The sequence below is a fragment of the Pinus tabuliformis genome, chromosome 1_2 (assembly GCF_031772625.1).
Source record: "Pinus tabuliformis cultivar Carrire ecotype Pingquan chromosome 1_2, CPIR1, whole genome shotgun sequence".
NCBI classification, from domain to species: Eukaryota; Viridiplantae; Streptophyta; class Pinopsida; order Pinales; family Pinaceae; genus Pinus; species Pinus tabuliformis.
This window is the reverse complement of record NC_142298.1, coordinates 1,086,235,818-1,086,253,154: the sequence shown is the minus strand read 5'-3', so window position 1 is coordinate 1,086,253,154 and position 17,337 is coordinate 1,086,235,818. Positions and strand designations below refer to the sequence as shown.

Sequence of the window (17,337 nt, the reverse complement as noted above, 5' to 3'; positions counted from 1 at the left end):
ATTAGCAATACAACCACTGACGAAGAGCAGTGCAAGGGCTTGGCTGGCGGGGGCGGGCCGTTGGCCTTAGCCTTGGGCACGTAGCCCCCCATGTGGCCACGATTTTCGGAATTCAAGCGTTAGCGGACATTTAAAGTGTCTGATAATTTCGCCTGACTTTTGGCAAAAATGTTGCTCCGTTAACACGTTTTGGGGCAAATTTGTAGGATGGTGCCAAATTTTGGGGAATTTGCGGCGTGATTAGCAGAAGATTGGAAAATGCCATAACTTTTTCATTTTTTTTACCAAATCAGGTGTAGAAAGAGGCTACACAAGCATTTTTGGGCATTCTGGAGCCATTGGAACAGGTTTCAGAGCTTTCTGAGCATTGTAAACTGATGTATTCACACTTTTGAGCATAATAGAGAGGGTCAAGCCATTGGAAGCTGGACCAAGGAGACGTAGCCTAGGAGGGGTGAACTCCTTCATCATGTGTTGTTGTGATACTGTTTATGGTGATGTTTATGTCTATTATATGTTGTTTTTCAGTCATTTGTTTATGTTAATTTGCACATAAAATTTACATAAAAACACTCAAAAACCCATGTTTAAACTTGCAAATAATTTCATAAATCCTCAAGCACTTTTAATATATTCTGAAAAGGAATTTTAGCACAGCAAAAATAATTTTCTCAATCATATCAAGTTTGGTATCAGAGCTCTTGGTTTTATTTGTGCAAGAAGGATTTAACTGTTTTGCAAGTGAATGTCATGCTTACAAGGTTGAAACTCAAGAGAGGAAAAGGGAAGCTGGTTGAAAGCCTTGAAGTTGGGTCAAGGGGAAGGAGGTCAAGGTTGCCACAATCTCCACCACCAGTTCTTCCTCAAGTTGCAGTTGAGACTCCAGTAAGCATGTCTCATGAAGGAGAACCTACAAGCATGACAGAGGATGAGAAGGTCTTCAAGAAGGCTTTCTTTGATATGACAGATATGGTGAAGGTCCTCTATGAAGAGGGGAATACCAAACTACAGGGTGAAAGCTCCAAACCTCCCAAAGGAGAAGGTTATTCAAGAGGAGGCGGTAATGGAAATGGAGGTAAAGATCCACCCTCTCCACCATATTCTTCATCTTCTTCTTCACAAGCATCTTCACCATCTTCCACTAACACAACCCTTACTCGTACTCATCAACATACCTCAAAAGGAACTGATTAATCACCCTTATTAAAACTTGAAGTTAAATTTGAACTGCCCATAATGGTGAAGTGAATGCAGAGAAGCTTGACAATTGGGTTCGTCAGTTGGAGGTCTATTATAGAATTAAAAACCTTCAATAGGATGACATAAAGATTCAATTAGCTTCCTTGAAGATGGAGGGTGCAACACTAGAAGACACAAGAAGAGATAAAAAAACATGTAAGATCTCAATTTCTTGGTCTAATTTCATTGTTGCAATTAAAAGACAATTCTACCCTCTAGCTTATATGCAGAAAGTCATCATGAATTGAAAAACTTTGGACAACTTAATGGTCAAAATGTACAAGATTACACCCAATAATTCAGAAAAAGGTCTCTAGTGTTAGGTGTAGATTTGCAATCACAAGACATGTTGTTGAAGTGTATGGGGGGTTTTATATAGTTACCTTAGGCATACTATCCTTATGTTTAATCCCAATAATCTAGATGAGGTGTGTGTGCAAGCCACTCATCTTGAGGCAAGAGGGAAAAATACTCCAAAAGAGGGTAGTAAAAAGCCATTTAAGGGTAAAGAAAAAGAAAAGGGTTTCAAAGGAAAGAAAAATGCATCCATTAAAAAGGAAGGAGAGAAAACAATATGTAAACATTGTTCCAAAGAGGGTCACGATGAAGCTAATTGTTGGAAGCTTCATCCTGAGATGAGGCCTAAGAAATTCAACAACAAAGGAAAAGAAAAGACAACTGCCATCATTCAAGAGGATTTGGGATCCGATTCGGGTGATGAAACTAAAATTACAGCCATGGGTATAAAAGGAAAAGAATCCATTGCTAGCACTAGTATATCAAATTGTCACACTAGCACTCCAAATGAAGAAACACAGATTGAATTATTTCATGTGAGGGTAATCTCAAAACATACAAAAATCAACGCACTATTTGATAGTGGGTCTCAAGCCAACTTGATATCTGATGACTTAGTCAAGAAACTTAATCTTGAAACCATTTTACATCCCAAGCCATATCCATTGGGTTGGATATGCAGGGACACAAACTTACAGGTTACAAGAAAATGTATTATTCGGTTTGCAATCACAACAAACTTCAGTGACGAAGTTGAAATAGATGTTGTACCACTTGATATTTCAGGAATTGTTTTGGGTAGTCCTTGCCTCTATGATAGAAAATCAATCTTTTATCGTCATGAAAACAAGTACCACTTGTTCAAAGATGGTGTGGAGTATATTGTGAGAGCTCATTGCAAGAAACTAAACCTTTCATTAGTTAATGCAGGGAAAATGAAAAGACTAGTGAATTCAAGCAAGAATTTAGTGCTTCTTATGATCAAACCCAATGTTGATGTTGATTATGAAACATTTGATGGTTGTAATTCAAAATTGCAAATTGATTTGGTTGATGTAGTTAACCATGATGATGAGGTGTTTCATAAAACAAAGGGATTTCCTCCCAAGAGGAGAATCCAACATGAAATACCATTACAACAAAAGTGTCTTCTTCCTAAAATTGACATGCACTGGATGTCAAGAAGGGAAAGTGCAGAAATAACAAAGAAAATCCAAGGGTTGTTGAACAAAAGGATCATCTGACCATCTCCTTCACCATGTGGTGCACCTATTGTTTTGGTGTCCAAGAAGAATGGAAAGCATTTCATTAAATGGGATTCAAGGAGTGGCTATCATCAAAGTAGAGTTGTTGAAGGAGACATATGGAAGACGACATTCAAAACCAAGCAAGGTTTGTTTGAATGGCTTGTTATGCTTTTTGGTCTTTGCCATGCTCCTTATACTTTCATGCATATGAAGAAAGATGTATTGAAGCCATTTCTAGACATGATAGTCTACTTGGATGACATTTTCATTTTCAGAAAATTTCATTATGAACATGTCATGTGTGAGAAAAAAATACTTGATGTCATATGTCAAGAACATTTGTTATTGAAGATGTCAAAGTATGAGTTGGATAAAACTTCTTTGATGTACTTGGGCCATAATATTGGAGAAGGTGAGTTGAAGTTAGACCTCTCCAAGATTGATGCCATTATGGATTGGTCAATGCTCAAGATAGTCATTTGGATGAGAGGTATTTTGGGAGTGACTCAATGTTGGAGGAAATTTTTTGTTAAATTTTCTTCTATTGTATCTCATTTGCATTCTTTGGTAGTTGTGTAAAAGGTCTTCCAGTGGGGAGGCAAACAACAAGAGGCATTTTATGCTTTGAAACAAAAGATCAGTTCAACTTTTATACTTGCTCTTCTAGGCTTGAAAAATTCATTTGAGTTTTAGGTTGATGTATGCAATTATGCCATGGGCGCAATCCTTATGCAACATGGTAAGCCCATTTCATTTCATTCAGAAATTTTCAATGGTGCAGTGATTAAGTTCCAGTGACAAAAGCACTTTCATTGGATGGGTTTTCTTCTACTATTCCACTTGGTCAAAAGGAATAAGAAAGGTATAAGCAACAAGTTTGTTGATGTACTTTCTAGTCCTATTGTTTGTGTAATTACTTTCCTCAAGCATCATTTTGTTTTACATGAAAGTTATGATCAACAAAATACATACTTTCAAGATGTACATTCAAGCTTGAGTCAAAGGAATCAAGTAGAGGAATTTGTTTACCATTTAAATCATAATGTGTTGTATCATCTTGGTAAGAAGGATGTTGCTATTGATGGTAACATGGACAAAGCCAAGGAGTCCATTGAACTACTCCAAATGGTACATCAAACAGTGGAAGATTAGCTTGAAAAGAGCAAAGGCAAGTACAAATCAAGTCACGACAAGCATCGGGTAGATCAAAAATTCCAAGTTGGTGTTGAAAGGATCGAGATTCGAAAGGTGAGGGAACTGTACCCTCACCTGTTGGACAATTGAAAGTAATATTTTGGGGTCCAAAAGGCTTCCAGTGGGGAGGAATGATCAGGTGCTCAAAAAAATAGCTCAAAATCAAAGTTGTTGGATTGGTATGGAACTTGGATGACCACATAGTGCTCGTCATCCTGAATTTGGCACAACTTGTTTCGCACGAAACAGACACCATATGCTCCCAGAATCATGTTCTGTTCACTTTCCCAAACATGCGATTTTTTCAAAAAAATTGACAGCCTAGTCAGCAGTCCGTACTATTGACGTGGCGCTGACTAGGCAAGAGTATGTGGCAGTTTACTGGTGAACAAGCTCCTTCAACGAATGGGGTGCTGACAAGTGGCATATTGTTATTGGTGCAATTCGACGATTTCTGATTGGTCGGATTGGTGGCCAACCACAGGGCTGACACATGACCCAGCTGGAGGCCGCCACGTGGCAGCTAGGGGCCACCAAAATTATTGTTCAAGTCCGGGCAGAGGTAGTGGGGGTCGAACCCGCAACCTCCCAACACAAGTCCAAAGTCTTCGATAATACACCATCACAAGTGTTGCCTAACCATTATAGTCGCAGGTTTCATTTGAATTACACTTGCACACCATTTGGGGGTAGGGCCAACCCACGGGGGTCGGCCCTTGGTCGCATTAACAACACATGACCACCGGCGGAGAGCAGTGCGGGGGCGGGTTGTTAGCCTTAGCCCCCCACATGGCCATGATTTTTAGAATTCAGGCGTTAGCAGATATTTAAAGGTTCTGACAATTTCACCCGACTTTCAGTGAAATTGTCACTCTGTTAGCGCGTTTTGGGGAAAAATTGTAGGATGGTGTCGGATTTTGGGGAATTTGCGGTGCAATTAACATAGGATTGGAAAAGGTCATAACTTCTTTAGTTTTTTACCAAATCAGGAGTAGAAAGAGGCTACACAAGCATTTTTGGGCATTTTGGACCCATTGGAATAGGTTTCAGAGCTTTCTGAGCACCGTAAACTAATGTATTCGCACTTTTGAGCATAATAGAGATGACCAAGCCATTGGAAGTTGGACCAAGGAGACGTAGCCCAGGAGGGGTGAACTCCTTCATCATATGTTGTTGTGATATTGTTTATGGTGATTTTTATGTCTGTTATATGTTGTTGTTCAGTCATTTGTTTATGTTAATTTGCACATAAAATTTACATAAAAACACTCAAAAACCCATGTTTAAACTTGCAAATAATTTCATAAATCCTCGAGCGCTTTTAATATATTCTGAAAAGGAGTTTTAGCACAACAAAACCAATTTTCTCAATCATATCAGACAAACATGTTTATGAGCTTTATGAGAGAGTAATGATGAACATATACTTCTTGGAGCTTAAAAGAGAATATTTGCATCGTGGGATGGGATGGAATATATACAAATTTCATATCAAGTGATTTTATATTTATTAATATTAAAATTTTAATTTTATATCAATATACTAATATAAAATAATTGAATAAATATCTTTTTATTAAGGCAAATAAAGTAATAAATTTTACATTAACATATTATTAACCGTGCAAAGTGCAACTTTAAAAAAATATTTTCTAATTTTTGTGAAATAATTTATTTTTATTTATCTATTATTGGATTGGTGGTTCATTTTAACATATTATTGCCAAATGCCTTGGCAAACCCGCAAGAGCGAAGCAATATGAGTGTTGAACCATAACATCAATAAATGTATGTTGTCTTTCATTCAAGTTGGCTTCCTAAGCAAGCATTGCTCCTGTTAGCTCTGCTACATATCTTTGATATTGGAGGATCAAAAATAAGCTTGGTTGGTTCGATTATGCTTCAAACGAGCTCCTAATGGTCATTCTTGCCTTTTCCTTTACCCTGCTCATCCTCCCTTCATCTCCCTTTCCCATGCTTTTCTCTTAAAAACCATATAAAACCCCTGTTTCTTAAGCCCCGAGCGCTAAAACCCAAAACCTCATAAAACAGCACCAATATGACTTTGCACCTTCGTAAGCTCGTCATCGTAGCCTCAGCCGTTGATTTCCACTCGTCGATCCAACGGCTCTTGTCGCACCCGACAAAGAGACCCGCGCGATTGAATCCTCGCCATTCGATCATCCCCACCGGAGATCCAACGACAGTCGCTCTCCCCACGTCCACAAAGCGATGAAACATAAACACGCGATGGAGAGTGGTTTTCCTCTCTCCTCCGCCGCCACGCATCACGCGCTGAATGGAATCGCGCTCCCTCGCTCTTTACCGCCCAACGCCCCAAAGGCGGTGCAACTGATACCGCTTATCGCTTCACCTCATGACCCTGCCCGATAACCGCCGTGCGCTTTCGCCGCCCGACCACCGTTGGATCTGTCCGCCTGAGATCCAATGGCCCACGTTCGCTTCGCTTCCACCTCCTCCGATACCCTTCGCCAAGCCATCTCCGCCGTCTGTCCTCCCGATCTGACAGCCGACCTTTCTCCCTCATCCAGCTCGTCCATCCACCACGCAGTCCACGTCCCTTGATCGTTCCATGCACTTGAAGGACGAAGGCGATCAACTCACTAGTACCAGTTGCAGTTGCTCCTCAACAACCACATTTAACAGACAGTATGGCTGAGGAGGAAAAGGACAGAGCTTGAGCGTGTAACTGCATTTAGCAGTTATGGAACTTCATGGATACGAACACTCCAGCTGCCTGAGAGGACAACAGAGCACCCGAGAAGATCAGATTCACCCACTAAGACAAGTAAACGCACTCAGAGACTCCATCAGGTAGTTAAATGCAGTTGGTGGTCAATTATGACCCCTCCATACCTGAAATGGCCAAGTGCCTTTGTAATGAAACTCTATATATACCCACAAACAAGATGTAATTAGGGTTGATGGTTGATGTTTTGATGTAAGGTTCAACTTCTGGAGACTGTAACTATTTTGACACTTGCAACGTCTCGTCTTCATTTTCAGCTAATACAAGCTTCTTTTGCTGTTAATTGCTCACTTTCCATTTATCTTCTCTTCCAAGCTGTGCCTGATATGTTGTGTTCCTGAACTCTTGATGTTTAGCATTAGAGTAGCTGTCATCCTATCTCTGTGTTAAAGTCTTGTATGTATCATTGAATAAGTTATTCAGGTTTCTCTTCATCTGGTGCCAAAGAGCTATCATCCTGTCTGTGCATTGGTAGATTAGATTTGCAGACTTCTTTACTGGTTGCAGCCGACCATCACATGGTCTTGTGCATCTGCTGGTGTGGTCAGTATTCTCCATATTCACCCAATCTTAAACTGTGAGTAGTTGGTGGTCTAAATCCTTGTAGTCTGGGGGTGTTCACGCATGTTTGGAGTCAAGAAAAGTAGAAGTGGTTATCTGGCTTGGACAAGCATCATTCCTTCTATTCATCCATTTGCAACAATAAGTTGAATTTATATGTTACCAGGCATCTTCGAGCTACAACCTAGGAGAGTTTCCTGGAATCCTAACAGTTCCATATATTGTTTAACTTGCCCATGCTCAGCCTAGGAAAATACAAAGCCTTGCAGATTGAGGTCTACAAATTTTAATGTGTCACATTTTTTTAAGTTTTGGTCAATCACATACAAAATTCATAAATATGTTTGGTAGTCTAGTTTCAACAATTAAATAATTTTACTTTTATAAAATAAATTTTAATATTATATTTTTTATTATTATAAAATATATTTTTAATAATCATAATGTGATAATAATTTAATAATGATCTTTTCAGGAAGAAAAAAATTAATAATTATAATTAATGTAATTATTTAACTTTTATTTAACTTTAATAACTTATTTTATATAAAATTTGATATTATTAAATTTTAAATTTAATATAATTAAATTTAAAGTTTTATTAGGTTTTATTTTGCACAAAAATAAATATTTTTTCAAAATCCCAACATAATCAATTCTACTTCTATTGATGAGATTTATGTAGCGTATATCAATGAGGTCATAACTATAGTATAACATGGTTAACAAGTTCAATCATATTCAACCATGGTTATTCATGGTTCACATGGGAAACACAATCAACTATAGTCAACATGGTAAACCATATACATCTATAGTTACATGTTGGCAACGATGGTCAAACAAGCCCAATAATGGTCAAACTATACAATGGTCAACTATGGTCAATCCACCTCAATAATGGTCAATCAAACTCAACAATGTTCAACCATTATCAACTATAGTCAATATTGTCAACCATATTCATCTATAGTTAAATATCAACAACTATACTCAACCACATTAGCCCATAGTCACCCATGGCCAACCATGTTCATCCATAATCAACCATGGTTGACTATAATTAACCATGGTCAAATAAACTCAATCATGGGCAACAACACAACCATATTCATCCATCCTTAAACCACCTCAACAATAGTTGCTCCTCCATGGTTATCACGGACACAATGCTCCTCCATCGTTATCATGGACACAATGCTCCTCCATGGTTATCATGGACAACCATATTCATATATAGTTAAATATTGACAGCCATGAATAACAAAGAGACTTTTAAATAATAAATGACTAATTTACATCTAATTTTTTATAAATAATTGAAAAAAAATTAGAGAACTTCTCAAAACCATTATAAATGATATACATATTATAAGTTTATCAATATGTCACATACTCATACTAAAACTGAATCTTGTTTTTTACTTTATTCAACTATGTTTAAATTAAATGACAAGGAGTAACTACTATGTAACACTTGTTTTTATTCATATTTTTGTTGTGTGACATTTTAAAATGTCTTATATATAAAACATGTGGTTTAGACATGGTAAAAATAATCTCAAATGTTCATATATAGTGTAGCATTTTAAAATGTCTTATATATAAAATGGGGTTTAAACATAGTAAAAGTAATCTCAAATACTCATATTCTATCCTCTACATTATGGGTATTATTTTAAGTTTGACTATTGCCACACTCTTTTATATAAAATGAATTTGTAGAATGAACTGTTGATTTATAGTAGTTGGGAGGCTTAATTAAAATGTATATCTTTAAAAGTTACAAACTTGTGATGTTTAAACATGGTATTTGGTTAATAAAATTTGTAATTAGATAACGATTAATTTGGAATTTAAATTTTAAAATAAGAGTAATAGTTTTTTCAGAGAGAAAAGCATCATGGATTATATTAAGAGAATATAAAGATCTGATACATAATATGGCCATCTCATCCCGGAGATAAAACAGATAGGACTGATACTACAAAAAGTTCTGAGCTCTAACAAAAATAACTGTCTAGATATCTACAGATATATCATGATAAGTCAATATTTAAAAACCATCCAAAAATAGAGAGGTAGATCATATGTGAAAAAGGATCCACATAAACCAAAATGGAAACGATAAGAGAAAAATAGAGAAAACCATGACTGGAGGTTAACCAACAGGTTCGAGCACAGCAGATATATGGACCAGAACAGTGGCAATGGGCAGCTTGGACTCCTGAAAGATGCGAGCATTCCTCCATTTCCACAGAAACCAGCATGTAAGGATGAATAAAGATCGCCATGTTGGGCGCTGTTCACTCCACCATTTGAAGCCCTCCTGTACAGATGAGAAAACCCGGTGAGGAAAACCATGATATAATGACAGATCATACCAGATTTGAGACGATGCAGCACACTGAAAGAACATGTGAGCATTGTTTCGGATGCCTGACAACACATGGGACATCTTCCCAGACCCATCCATCCCTTCCTTTGAAGAACCTCCCATGTGAGGTTCCTGTTGGTAAAGATTAACCATGAAAATAAAATCGTCTTGAGTGGACACGACGCTTTCCAGAATTTGGAAGGAAAGATGGGAGAGGGAAGCGGAGAAAGGCTAGTAGAACAAGCAGCGTATAGATCCTTGACACGAACAGGCTGAGTTGAATTCCGCATAGACCATACCAGCTCATCTTTTGTACCTGTTTGCTTGATACCTTTACCTGCAAGATTGTTAACAGCAGAACACCAAATGGGACGAAGAGAAAGAGGCAGACATAAATCATCTCCATCCTTCCATATTGGAGAAGATGAGGACCAAGATTTTATCAGTTTGTTCCAAGTAAAGAGACCTTTTGAGTGCAAGAAGAAAATCAGTTCGGGAGTGAGCACGATTCCAATCCATGCACAGTTGGATCAATACCAAAATAGATGCTAGAGCCAGTAGAGATTCGCCATCTTAAGAATCCCAAGAAGAAAGCCTGAATCTTTCTGAAGCTTTGCCAGATGGCTGACCCCCTTTTTGTGCCCAGAGTTTTCCTCCTGTGCCAATACACCAAGCTCCTTCCTTTCAGATATTTTTGGTTGATAATGTTGCTCCACTTGCCCTCACCGAAGATACCTCTATAGAGGGATTTGCAAAGGAGGGCCTTGCCAAAAGACCTCATATGTAAAAGGCCCCATCCACCCACCTTCTTCGGTCTTGAGATGAAATCCATCTTAACTAAGTGGATCTTGGAATGATAAGATCTTCCTCCCCATAGAAAATTAGCGGCTAAAGAGACCATTTTGCTAATAATAGAGGCGGGAAGAAAATAAAGATGGGCCCAATAGACCGCAAGTTGTGATAGAACAGTCTGAACCAGGATAAATCTGCCTCCCAGAGATAGGAAACGCATCTCCCATCTTGAAATTTTGTTATAGAAACGATCAATCAGCCATAACCAGTCCTGTTTACGGTTCCCTTTTGCTTTGAGAAAGAAACCCAAGTATTTAAAGCCTTCCTTTATTGTTGCCAGATTGATGCCAAACAACGCGACAATCCATTGAGCCATCTCCTGATTAGAGTCGTTGTGATACAACATGGATTTGATCCTGTTTATGACCAAGCCCGAAGCTGATTGAAACTTTTGAAAGATCTCGTTGAGGCAGAGCCAACTTGATTTGCATAGCATAGCGAAGATAAGAATGTCATCGACAAACAGATTATGAGAAAGGTATATATTCTTGCAAATCTTGATCGGCATGCATCGTTGATCGGCCACTGCTTTATTGATCTGGGTGCTGAGAGTATTCATGACAAGAATAAAGAGGAGAGGGGAGAGAGGACATCCCTGGCGCAGTCCTCTCTCCGCCTGAAAGAAAGATGAAGGGATACCATTGATGATAACTGAATATTTAACATTTTCAACACATGCCATCACCCAGTTTATTCCCTGAGACCTCAAGCCGATTTTGGCCAGTAGGATTCTGAGGAACCCCCAATCGACACAGTCGTACGCCTTTTCCAGGTCTATCTTTAGAATAGCCGCATCAATGTTTTTTGATAAAACTGAAAATAAGCATTCTTGTGTCATGGCGACTGCGTCGAGAATGTTCCTGTCTTTTAAAAATGCATGCTGGTCCCTGGATATGAAGGAGTTGAGAACAGGTTTCATCCTCTCCGCTATAATTTTAGAGATGATTTTGAAAAGAATGTTGCATAATGCAATAGGCCTGTAATCCGCTAACAATTCTGAATGATCCTTTTTGGGGATAAGAGCTAAGAAAGTAGCAGTGAGGGCGCTATTTATATTCCCAGATATACGAGTAGCATCCACCATCCCCAACAAATCCTCTTTGAGCATATCATAGAAGTGAGAAAAGAACTCAATCGGCCAGCCATCTGGCCCAGGACTTTTGTCCTTTTTGAATTTCTTGATAGCATCATGTAGTTCTTCTTCCGTAATAGGCTTGAAAAACTCTGCATTTGCATCTTCGTCAAACATAACAGGCACCAGGTCAACCACCCAGAAAATGTCATTTATCTCACTTCGCCGTCGCTGGTATTGATTCTAGAAGAATCTTGTGGCCTCCACCGATATGTCATGCTGTGAGTAAAAGAAACCCCCATTACCATCCTCAATCTTCCAGATCGAATTTTTACACCTTCATGCATTTACAAAATTATGAAAAAACTTTGAGTTTCGGTCACCCTCCCTAAGCCAGGTCGCTCTGCTTTTGAGCCTCCAGGATGCTTCTTCTTTTAGCAGCAACGCTTGTTTCTTTTTTTCCAAAGTTCTGATATGATTTTTTTTATCAAAAGACAAGCAGTCAAAATTTACTGAGGCTGAGAAGATACCTATCTCCTTTTTTATGTCTGTTATCTCAAAATCAGGCCCTGGAAGGCTGCAGACCAGGAAGACTTCAAGTAACTATTTCAAACCAATCTTTTGACTAAGGCTTAGCCTCCTTAGCCTGAGAGGGCTCTCTCATAGGGTTATTGATTTTGATTAAGAATAAGATGGCTAACTCTTGTGAAATAACAGTGATAAAAATGAATGCTGGAAATACATTAAACAGGTTTCCATTGGGCCTATGGAGTCAATAACACCTCAGTAAACAATGATACTGCCTTTACATAGAAGTCAGGGCATTTAGCATTTGGATGTTCAGAACACAACTCATATAAAACCACAGTTCATAAATGCATACAGGAAATCAGAGCACAATCAGTGAATTCTGAGTGATTACACATCTATGCAACTGTAAAAGACATTAAGGAAAGAATAAAATCACACATTCTGAACATGGAAATCCTTCATGAATCCTGAGAAGAAAAGCAGCCAAATTATATTACTGAAACTCTGTCTTTACATAAGCCAAAACAGTACTCTGTTATAAAATTTCCAACCCTCTTTACATTATTGTTTTAGCTATATATAGGGCTCTTATTCTAACTGATCGATATTCCTCCTCAAGCATGAGGGGAATTCGAAAACTACTTCTAATGACACCTATTTACCTTTTAACTAACTAATAAATACAACTGAGTACTAATTGACAGCTCTAGAAACCTAAAACAATTAGGATTCTAATTCTACATGATGCTGAACAATAGCATTTATTACAATCAAGATTTATTCCCTGACAAGTGGTCCCTTTTAGTTTGGATGTGGTAGGTGTTTGTAGCTGCTTGCTGGACTTTGATGTCGTATCCTTTTACCTTTGCTGAGAAACAGGAAACTGCCTCTGTTCTATGCTTTCAACTGCCTATTTAATGTAACAAACTTCCACCAGACCTTTCTAGACATCTAAATCAAGTGGGACTCTAATTCCATAACAGCCTTGGTCTACAATCATCCTCGTTCTTTGACACCTGGTTCCCTTCTAGTTTAGCTGTGATGGTCTTCAAGGCTCCATGGTTGTCTTCAATGGCACATGTTTTCCAATGTCCTGAAACATAGGAAACTACCCTTGCTCATCGGTTTTTAGTTTGCCTTACAATTTTCGAATCCAAAGAGGCATGTCCTTTATCTTTGATTATCCAAAATGTAACAGATGGCCACGTCCTTGATGTGTTGTCCACCTCCTTTATGTGTAAGGGCAAAAACTCTTTTAAGCTGTTTTGACATATTTTGAACTGTAGTAAATGTGATCACTTTAGAACAAAAGTCTAGAGTTGGTTTTGAATATATGTTTCCTCCACCTGTTTGTGGTGCCCTTTGAGAGTAAACTTGTGGTCAGCATATGACATTTCCCAAATTCCAGAAACCTGCCTAGGTGAATCACTCCCTGCCCATTGGACATGGTCTCTTATATCAGAGTCAAAATTCAGTTGTTTTTCCCTGAACCTTGACTGTTTTTACATTCTGTAACGTTACCTGGAAATGCAATCTCCTCTGGAGTGTTCAATTTGTGAATTCTTTTGAGCTTCTTGTAGGAGATATACGAGTAGAAACACACGTCAAAGGTATTGCAGTTAATCTTCATAGAAAAATACAATGGCTGACATAGTTCCTGTCCAAGGTTCCATTCTAGAGGTATCATCATCACAAAATATACATATTTAGAACCAACAACCATTTCTCAGTGAGCCAAACATGCCAGAATCTGGGCCACTTCATTTTGTTGTTCTAGGTCCAAAGTTGGAATTCACTGAACCATCACACTTGAGAAAAGTGTGTAATGTTTCTTCTGCCAAAATGCCATACAGAGACAATGTAACTGTTACAATTGTCAAAACCATCATTAGGACCTGTGGCACGCATTTCAGGCACTACATGGACCTCGGTTGGCTGTAAGTGTGATCTTTTCACTTCAAATGCAAGCTCCCTTTCCTTAAACTTTAACCAAGCTGCATTCTTTGTACCTTTTTACGTCCTCTGATTCATCATTTTGATCACCTCAGCCGCTTTATTCAACCATGAATTCTGCAAGCATTAAGCAGTGACTTCCACATAATAGCATTGGGTTCAAATGGCATGTTGTCGATGAATTTCTCTACCTCATCCATGTGCCCGGTACTACCAAGGAGGTTAATCATACAGGCATAATGTTCCACTCTTGGGGTGATATAATGATCTCTATCCATTGACTCAAAATAGCGGCAGCCTGCATGAACGAGGCCTTCTTTGATGCAGCCATTAAGGACAGCGATGAATGTAATGTAGTCTGGCCTCTTTCCAGCTTGTAGCATGTGTTCAAACAGTTCGAGGGCTTCTTCGCTACTCCCATTTAGGGCATATCCAGCTATTATAGCATTCCACAAAACCACATCTTGTAATTTTGGAAACACTATCTAGTGCCTTTTCCATGTGCTGAAGCCATCTTTCTGCTGCTTCTCTTGTGTTAGGGAATGGTTTGTGACGCATTATAAGGGCTGGATGACCTTTCCGTTGAGAATAAAGAGGCAGACTTCCCATCCTTTGAATAAAAAACTCATATTGGTTTTGGATGGCATCTTCTTTTCTTGAGTTGGAAAAGATTGATTGAAACCACTGCTGATCATCTGCGTAGACCCTGTTGTAGAATCCCGTAGAGAGATCAACGAAGGTTTGGTGCCCAAGCTTCAGATATAAGTTAGTGCCGTCTATAGCAAATGCATCCTCTGGAGCCACACCGCTCCATTCTGCGGCTTTCTGCTGGAGCGACTGCATTTTTCTCTCGACCGACAATAACAATAACACAATAATACCCTTTCGCTTCTGCTATTATCGTAATATGTCTGGGTACGAAAGAGAATTTATAGAACCAGAAGAAAGCAATGAGGTTATTCTTCAACCATTTCGTCAAACACTCGGCGTGCCTTCTCTAAGCTCCCACACTTACAATACATATCAAGGATGGCATTTCCTATGAAAACATTTGATTCAAATCCAGTTCTGAAGACATAAGCATGGATCTGTCTGCCCAGTTCCAGGTCCATTACACTGGCACATGCACTGAGAATGCTACCAAAGGTGATGTGGTCCAAGTTATTGTACACCGGCAGCATTTGGCGAAATATTTCTATGGCCTCCCTACCTCGAGAACTCTGAGCATAACCTGCCACCATTGCATTCCAGGCAACTACATCTCTCTCTGGCATTCCATCAAACACTTGGAAACCTTCCTCTATACTCCCACACTTAGAATACATGTCAACAAGGCCACTCCCAACAATTACATTAGACTGGAACCCAGTTTGAATGATATGAGCATGGATTTGCATACCCCATTCCAGAGCTGTAAGGTGAGCACATGCAGATAGTGCATTCGCATATGTAAACTTACTGGGTTTCACGCTAGCCTGTTGCATTTGCATGAATAGATTCAAAGCCTCCTCGCAGTGGCGCAGCCGGGCATATCTTGCAATCATGGTATCCCATGTGTTATGCAGATGGCAATCCTCATGTTTGTGCAACATCATACCTGTCCGTCTCAACCACCGTATCTGTCCCCTCGCTCTGCAGTCAAATTCATTGCTTACCTGAATTCTATACCCCTTGTTCTGAAACTCAGTCAATCACCTTCCTGGATTCCCATTTGAAGTAATGAAACTTATCATTTAGCGTAATTGTATACATTTAGTTCAACATCTGCATATCGTGCTCTGACCACCAACGTGTGAGCATGTACTCACAGCTACATGAACTTTGAGGCTTCGAGATTCTATATCTTCTTTTGAAACTTGCAATCTGAGCTTACGACGACACCTAATGACCTAATGATAAGGATAAGCGGTCGAATTGACAGGCAAAGGGTATAAGCTGATCACTGATAATGGATTTTGATGGATATGACAGCTGTGTAAGATTGGCTAGGGATTAGGACAAATCCCCAATTTCATAGCGCAGCGAGTACAAAATATGAATTATGCGCTACGAAATCACTTAAAACATGTTGCGCTGCGAAACTGATAAAAAGGATTTATGTGCTGCGAAACCACTTTAAAATGATTACAGGCGCTACGAAATCACCTAGACAATTTCAGCTTTGAAACGAGTTTGGACATATGATATCCATGTGAGATGTGAGACCAATGATAGACTAAAACAGAGAATTGACCCCTTTATACATACCAACAATACTCTTAACAAGACTCCTATTCAAACTATTTAGACTCTAAAACCAGATGAAAAGACTAGACCCAAAATTGACACCAACCCTTTGAAAAACAATCGAACTGAGGTGAACAATTAAAAAAAATTTTCTTGAGTGATAACAATGTCAATCAACTCCTGTTTATCCTTCTTCCTCTGTTTGATTTGCCAATCCTTGGCCACCTCCCTTAAAGATTGGATCTTTTCTCGGAAAGTGGAGAAAGGAGCCTTCTCTGATTTCTTTAAATCCTCCCACTTTTTTGTTATGACCTCGTTGAAAGATTTATCGGCCAAATAAATTCTATTAAATTTAAAGGAATAGCCCAGCCTACATTCAATATCCTTCCATTCAAGAAAGATGGGTCTGTGATCCGATGTATAATCGTTACCTGTACTAGCAACAGGCATTCCCCATTGAGCGATAATACTGGCATTAATGATGAAACGATCGAGTCTTTTAGCAATGAAGGCCGGGCCTGTTCTATTGTTATCCCATGTTGGAGACATTTTGACAGGAATAACATCAACCAGATTCCTATTTAGAAATTCCTGACGGAGTCTATCAGCCAAAGAATCATTCTTCCTGCAATTGCCCCAACATTCATCAGAATTCAGAGTGACGTTCAGATCACCTGCAATCAATAATGACTTAATGTCTAGGATTTCCGAGGCGAGCAAATTATCCCAGAAGGAGGATCTGTTCCTATAGGGCGCATAAATATTCAAGATGTTTAGTATCATAGGCCGACCTCTGATAGAAGCTGAGATAAGGATGCCAGCACAACATTTAAAGGCTTTAGCTTTAACCCATGATGGGTCCCACAAGACTACCAGACCGCCAGACAAACCATCTGCTTCGGAAGCAACCATATGCCAAGACGGAAACATTCTTCTGAAAAAGGCTAAAGAAACCTTGCTTGAGTGCATTGTTTCCTGGATGAAAATAATATGGGAGTGAGCCGAAACAAAAATCTCT

The 17,337-nt window shown here is 38.9% G+C and overlaps 2 pseudogenes; both read right to left on the bottom strand.

Annotated features, from left to right (window-relative positions):
• Positions 1-14,504: 14,504 nt before the first annotated feature.
• LOC149209949 (group 2 truncated hemoglobin 3-2 pseudogene) lies at positions 14,505-14,936 on the bottom strand (annotated as a pseudogene).
• A 113-nt stretch (positions 14,937-15,049) lies between these two features.
• LOC149209948 (putative pentatricopeptide repeat-containing protein At3g13770, mitochondrial pseudogene) lies at positions 15,050-15,637 on the bottom strand (annotated as a pseudogene).
• Between the last annotated feature and the right edge of the window lie 1,700 nt (positions 15,638-17,337).